This window comes from Bos indicus x Bos taurus, chromosome 6 (assembly GCF_003369695.1).
Source record: "Bos indicus x Bos taurus breed Angus x Brahman F1 hybrid chromosome 6, Bos_hybrid_MaternalHap_v2.0, whole genome shotgun sequence".
In the NCBI taxonomy this organism is placed as follows: domain Eukaryota; kingdom Metazoa; phylum Chordata; class Mammalia; order Artiodactyla; family Bovidae; genus Bos; species Bos indicus x Bos taurus.
This window is the reverse complement of record NC_040081.1, coordinates 43,261,150-43,268,879: the sequence shown is the minus strand read 5'-3', so window position 1 is coordinate 43,268,879 and position 7,730 is coordinate 43,261,150. Positions and strand designations below refer to the sequence as shown.

The window sequence follows — 7,730 nt, the reverse complement described above, 5'->3', positions numbered from 1 at the left end:
CTAAAATATATTCCACCTCGGTGTAACAACTAATATGGCCTCTTTTGATGAGTAGTCTGCTTGAAAATCGGACTCAAGTCAAGCGTTTTCTCTTTGTCATCTGAGGATGCATTTTCCACTGTGCTTGTTTTTCTGTGTCACGTCGGTTCTGCTTTTTGGTGTCCCACTGTCTTTTGCTATACAGTGCATGGACAGAACAGCTGAGTAATTATGCCCGTGTGACTGCAGTTTTACCTTTGGGGCCCTTTTGCTGTGCCCACACACAGGTGATTAACCTAGGAATGGTGACATTCCTTGCCTGTGAGGGATTGGCCATGTGACTTGATCAACTGGCAGTACAGCATGCAGCTGAGTCACACCAGTTAACCTTACAGCTTGGCAGTGAGAGTCTGAGAGAGACAGGTGAAACGGGACCCTAGGCGCTCTGTCCCCAAAGAGTTTGGCTCTGGATTGTGAGTGAACAAACAAATCTAAAGAGACGTCGTAGACAAGGGAAAGAAGGCGCTCTTTGGACTCTCACTCTAGCCCTGCCTAACCTTAGATACCTTTATGCATTTTCTCATGTTTAAAATGATGTTCCTTTTCCACCTCACACATATATACATATATTATGAAGACAAATAATAATAAATAGTAACAATTGCTATCATTTAATGATTTAATAAGTTGCTTTCATATGTCCTTGGTAATCAGTGGGATAAGGAAAAAAAAAAAAGCCAAACCAACAAACAGAAAAACAAACCCCAAACCACACATATATACACAACAGCACTAAGGCTGAATGCACGTGGAAAAAAAGAAAGCTGTTCAAAAGCAGGTTGGGCAACAAAAACAACAGCAAAATAATCCAAAATTAAATATTTTCTGTCACTGTTCTTTCCAACGTTGGCATTGTGAGTATACAACAAGGTAGATCTATAAGCTTTTATGTGCTTTGACGTGTTTTTCCATGTTAGAGATTTTGTTGGTGGTGGTGGTGGTTTCCTTGTTTTATTATATTCACATTTATAATTTAGTTCCAACTGAGTTTTTTCTTTACTATTTGTAGTCATGGAAAGAGGCTCATTTGGTTTGCCTTCTATCTAATAGAAGTGCTATTCTTTCTTTGGACATTTTGTTGGTTCTGATGAATCTCTTGTTATTGTCATTTAGGTCCCTCCAGTCTATATACTTATTTAAAATCTAGAATGCCTACATTGGGTTAATGAAGCAGGACTGGTCAAAACAAGAAAAAGATATATAACAGAGACTGAAATGGCCCCTGTCTTCATTACACTTGCAGATATATTAATACTCAGCACCTACTATGTGCCAGGCACTGAACTTGGCAGTGAGGCTACGGTAGTCACCGTGTCAGGCAGAATGCTCGCCTTCACATAGCATACAACCTAGTGGCAAGAATAGACTATAAATAAGTAAACACATAAATAATATCAAAGTACAAATTCCACAAAGAGAACCAAGTCACATGATGTGTTCAGGCTGGAAGAAGAATGTGTTAGCCATGATCAGATCTAGGGGCAAAGTATTCCAAGGGCATTTATAGCAGCTTATCTAGAATAGGTGTTTTTATAGGGAGGAATAGGAAATAAGATCGAAAAGATAGTTTGGGAGAAATTCTTTGAGAGCTGTAAATGTCATGGTAAGGCAGTGTTATGAGTTGAATTATGTCCCCTCAAAAGATGTTAAAACCGAATCCCCCAGTACCTGTGTTTGTGACCTTATTTGGAGATAGTGTCTTTGCCAGTGATCAAGAAGAGTTGAGGGCATGAAGGCGTGCCCTCCTTCAATATGACTGATTCGGTATAAAAAGGGGAAATTTAGACACAGAGACAAACACAGACAGGAAGAATGCCAGGTGAATATAAAGACAGAGATCAGCATGATATCTGATCTACAAGCCATGAACATCAAAGATTGCCAGCACACCAGCAGAAACTAGCAGACCGGTATGGAACAGATTTTCCCTCATCGCCCTTAGATGGAACCAACCCTCTTCACACCATAATTTCAGACTGCCAGCTTCCAGAACTGTGAGACAGCAGATTTCTGTTGTTTCTGCCACAGTGTTTGTGGTACTTTGTTAAAGCAGTCCTAGCAAACTAATAATGGACAGTGATCCCAGATCCACAGTGCTGTGCCAGGCGCTGCTCCTGTACCTCAGCATGTGCCATGGCCTCAGAATGTATCTGAGAGGCAGCCAGGACAATTCAACTGAGTTTGCCAGAGTAGATAAAACCCACTGAGCTAAAACACTGAAGTCTTTTTTGTTTGTTTTGGTAAGCACCAGGAGACGCTTTGAAAGTTTTGATAGATAAGTGAAATGAACCACCTACTTTCTGACCTCACTTTCCAGCATAAGGGTTGTGTGTAAACCCATTCCACTTCTCGCCTCAACCCAGCACTGACTGCAGTGTCTTGAGTGCTGGGTCCTTTGTCCCTTGCTGTAAACTGGGAACCACTCAAGACCAGAAATTGTGTCTTAGCACTCTGGATTTCTAGTACCTCTCCCTGATGTCTGATATGTGCTCATTTTTTACAGTAAGTATGGAAATACAAATGAGTTCTGTTCCGAGAGCACATTCATAAGTCCAATTTTTTTGTAAGTCCAATAAAGTTAGCCACATACACAACTAACACAGTCGCCTATTAGTACTATTATAATTTTATCATATTTTTCACATAAATAATACATAACAAATGAACACAATGAAGAAAATATTTTTAATCTTACAGCACCTTGAAAAGTACAGTAGTGCAGTAAGTACAACAGCTGGCATACAAGGCTAGCATTGAGTGAACAGGTAAGAAGTGGTACTGACTAGAGGAGGGAGAGGAGGTGGGAGACGGTAGAATTGAAGGATCATCAGCAATAGGAAATGGAAGGCAAGCTGCAATTTTATTCACATTAGACACTGATGGCTAACTTACATGACTGGACACGTGAACACACATTCACCTCTTTGAAAGTTTTCAACTTGACGGTTCATATGTAGAGGGCTTACTGTACTAGCTTGGTGGCAAATGCAATTATTTTCTCATTTTCACTCTGAAATAATTTCAGACTTTCAGGAAAATTTCAAAAAGTGCATTAAGAACCTCATACTCCCTTCTCCCTGATTTACACATTGCTCACATTTTGCCACATCTGCTTTAAATCATTTTCTTCCTCTTGATATAAGCATTCTAATTTTTTTTTTTTTTTCTGAACCACCTGAGAGCAAATTATACTGATCAAACCTCGGCCCTCTGAAAGCTTTAGTTTATACTTCCTAAGAACAAAACCACTTTTATGTAATAATTGTAAAGTTGTAAAAGTCAGAAAATTAAATATTAATAAATACTCTTATTTACAGCTAGTCTTCAAATTTTTCCAATTGGTTCTTCATAGACTTTTTTTTTTCTGAATCAGGATTCAATGCAAGCACATCTACTTAATTGACTTGTCATGTTTCTTTAGTCTCCTTTCATCTGGAACTGTTTCTTATCCTTTCTTTGTCTTTCATCGTATCAATGGTTTTGAAGAATACAGAGCAGTTATGTCGTAGAATCTTCCTCAATATGGTGTGTCTAATGCTTTCTAATGATTAGATTTAAGGTGTGCATTTTCAGGCAGAAATGCCACAGATGTAATTATGTGTCCTCAGAGCATTACATTAGGAGACTCAGAATGTCAATCTGTTTGTCCTGTTTTGGGTAATTTTAACTGATTTCTTGGTTAAAGTGTTGACTATCATGTTTTCCCACTTAGTTACCACTTTCCCTGTAATTAATCAATAATTTGTGGGGAGATAATTTAAAACCTGGTAAATATTATATTTCTCAGAAAATTCTCCCACATTAGTGATAGGCTCCCCTTATTGATTTCTGTTTGATTCCATTATTATTATAGTGACTGCACAATGGTGATTTTGCTATTTTATTTTTTAAAATATTTATTAGCTATCATTTTGTTTCACCCTCTCCCTAAATGTTTAATTCATTTATGATCAGTATGGGTTTGGGTATTCTTATTTTATTCAATGGATTATAACATCATTTATGCTGATGCTCAAACTGTTTCAGATTTGCCTCCTAGGAGCCACTTCAATCTGCCTCCTTTGTACTGTTACATGTCCTTTTTTTTTTTTTTTTTTTGAGCATTTTTTATTTTCAGGCATAGCAAGATATTCTAGTTTGGCTTGCATTATCTTTACCTACCTCCTCCCCTTGGAATTAGTCATCTCTCCAAAGAACTCTACTTCCTTTTACTAAGGAAGGATAACTAGATGCCAAAGACTGGACACAATGGGTTAGATTCATTCTCAATCATTCCAAGACTCCATTTTTAAAATTTTGTCATTTTAGTCACTAGGTCATGTCCAACTCTTTGCAACCCCATGAACTGTAGCCCGCCACGCTCCTCCATCCATGGGATTTTTCAGACAAGAATACTGAAGTGGATTGCCATTTCTTTTTCCAGGGGATCTTCCCAATCCAGGGATTGAACCTGTATCACCTGTGTCTCCTGCACTGCAAGGGGATTCTTTACCACTAAGCCACAGATTAAATTTGTCTTACTCACCACCTTTGGTGTCATGTAACATTGACAAGAGTTCCTTTTAAACATTTTCTGTAATTCAGTATAGATCTTGTTTTCCCTTCCTCCTTGTGTCTTTTTTTTTTTTTTGAAAAGTCTGAAGTTATTTGGGGCTAGTGACTTCTCTTCTCTTCTCTCCAACATTGTTTATCAACACCCCTAGTGTAACCATTCTGTACTTTTCTCCAACTTTAGGTAGACTTTGATCTTCCCTTCTATGGCCCTCCTCCTTTTCCAAGCTAATCTTGATTCCATTTTCTCCTGTCTCCTCAAGGACTCTCTCCTTCTGTTTTTCCTTTTCCTTCTTGTATTTTTCCATTTCTTCTAATACATTATATAATCATTTTCCTAACAATTCTCAGATCTTTTTTATGTTAGAAAAACGTCTTATCCAATCCTGTGGAGAAAGTCTTATATTGCTTTGTTTCACTATCAAAGTGCCTCAGAAGATAATTTGCATTTTCTGTCTCCATTTTCATAGTACACACATACTCCTTGGGGTTGGGCAAAGATCTCAGCCCTTCAACTCAATTTGTTCTCTTCGAAATCATCCATGATCATAAAATCATCCATTTTGCCTTCCACAGGAATGAAAACTTTTTAGGGAAAGAATGTAGGAGAAAAATGAGAATTGGTGTTAAAAATAAGATGTTAATAAACAGTGCTTGAAATGAGAATAGCAACAGGTGTCAGAAAGCATGGTTTTTGCTACTTGCCCATGTGACAGCAAATGCATAATACATATAACTTATTTTTCTGCAAAATGGGAAGAATGGATTCTTTTCTCATAGGAAAGTGCTAAAGACCAACTTTGTAAATTATAAAATATGAGACAAACATTACTATTTATTAATAGATAACACAAATATATATCATAACTTTTCCTTTAAAGATATAAAACACCAGCAAAGGTCAGTGTTAGTTATTAGAAGATTAAAGATCAGTCCAGTGCTCGCTTTGGCAGCACATATACTAAAATTGGAACGATACAGAGAAGATTAGCATGGCCCCTGTGCAAGGATGACACGCAAATTCGTGAAGCGTTCCATATTTTTACGACCCAGAGGGATGGTATGGGGAGGGAGGAGGGAGAAGGGTTCAGGATGGGGAACACGTGTAAACCTGTGGCGGATTCATTTTGATATTTGGCAAAACTAATACAATTATGTAAAGTTTAAAAAAAAAAAAAAGATCAGTCCACAGCTTTCTCTGCCCTTTTTCCTTCTTAGACATGATATAATGCCATGGGTCCTGTCTTGCGAGTGAATTTTCAGGTACCCTCTTCCATTCAGACCTCTTTTCTGAGTCTGCACTCTACATTTCTCATACCTGTTGGACAAATTCTCCTACAAAGTTTTGACAGGTTAGAGTTGATTCTGACTCAACCAACATTAACCTGTCTTTCTTTCTCCATAAGTTCTATTACATGTTTTATAAAATTCCAGTTTCCCCACACATTGTAGTCAAGTCTCCCATGAGTGACCTTGCCTACAAGGTCTCTGAGAAAGAGGAGGTTGGATTTTCCTTGGTCACAGCACTACCTTTTGAATTCCACCCAGATGTGTATATTTCTTAGGAAAATCATCACTCTTTACTTGATATAATTATTAAACATGAACAAAATGTACCCTTATTAGATTGCTATTCTGCTTCTTCAGTTTGCCTCAGGCCACACTGTCAAGTCTCTTGGTACTGGAGTGTTTTCAGTACCAGGAACCTGGGATGGACTACTTGATGCCTTTTCTTCAGTTTTAGGTTAACACCTTAAATGTCTTCAGTACCATTTTATTTTATTTTTTATTTTTTTATTTTTTAACTGGGGGCCGCGGGACGGGGGCTGGGGGAGGCAGCTCCTCGCGGCTGGCCCGAGGCCTGTGGCGGTGGGAGTCTGCGAAGGGTCGCTAGAGGAGCGCGGCAGGTCCTGTCTTCCTCCGCGGCGGAGGCGGCAGCGGCGACGCGGATGGATTTCCTCAGTCACCCCAACTCAACCGTCCAGCGCTGCTCTCCCCAGAGCGGAGGGATCCCGCCCTTCAGTACCATTTTAGTCATAATAATAAGATCATTTCCACAGAGAGTGTCATGAGGCCTAGTTAGTACCTGTAAAGAACTCTGTGATCTTACAAGGAAAAGAGAGCAAAACCCTATTCAACCCAAGAACAAAAAATGGACGAAGAGACTGCTCAATTGAGTTAGAGCCACAGGCATCTAACACACTGGAAGAAATGCGAGTCTCCCGATGGGGATGCTTTCCAAGGGTGGGATTTTATGCTATCAATATGCCCCTGTTGGAAGAGTAGCTTTTTTATTTTAGCACTTTGTGAGGCAGTCCACTGCTGCAGAAAGGATGACTTCATAAGAACTGGGTTCTAATTCAAGTCAATCTGCCGCCAACTAGCAGTGCAAAAATCAGTCAGTTCATAGATTGGAAGGTCTTTCCCTCATCTATAGGTTGAGTGGTTTGAACCAAATGACATCTGAAGTTCATTTCAACTCCAGCATATTCATGACTGAAATTCTTGGTTTTATGTTAGACAAATACAATTCAAGCAACCTATATTGAGTAGGTTCTATGTGGCGGGCATTGTGGTAGTTTCTAGGCAAGTTCTGCCTCTTTGCAAAACTTCAAAGGTGCCATCTATATAGAAGACAGTGTTAATCACCATCCTCTAGTAGTGTGGATTTTTATGGCCCTGGAGACTCAATTAATGAAGCCTAGTCGTTGATCAGGGAATAAAGAGATGAAGTCAGTTGCCTTGGTGGGGAGTAAACTAAATCTTCTCTAATGAGTTGATGTCTGCCCTGGATTTTGAAAGAGGAATAAAAGTTTGCTGGTAGGAAAGTGGATTAGGGAGGAGTTTGGGAAAGCATCTTGGTGAGAAAGAAAAGAATGTACAAAAGCTTGAACATAAGTGATTTGCTAGAAAGGAAAGTTCAAGGGAGCATGGAGGTGATTATTCAATACACTCTGATATGATGTTGTGTCTCACTATATAAACATGATTTTTTTCATCTTCTCAAGCTATAAGAACCTGCTGTTATTTCTTATTTGTGGTCAAGATTTGTTCAAATCTCTATATCATAAGATGCAAAGATGATTGAAGCTTTATCGAGTCAAATACAAACAATGCCAGTTAAGCCGGCTTTGCGTTTT

The 7,730-nt window shown here is 38.8% G+C and overlaps 1 non-coding gene across 1 annotated transcript; it reads left to right on the top strand.

Moving 5' to 3' along the window:
- The first annotated feature begins 5,527 nt into the window (after positions 1-5,527).
- On the top strand, positions 5,528-5,634 carry LOC113894840. The gene has a single exon (XR_003511679.1). It is a non-coding gene; the product is annotated as a U6 spliceosomal RNA (small nuclear RNA).
- Positions 5,635-7,730: the final 2,096 nt, after the last annotated feature.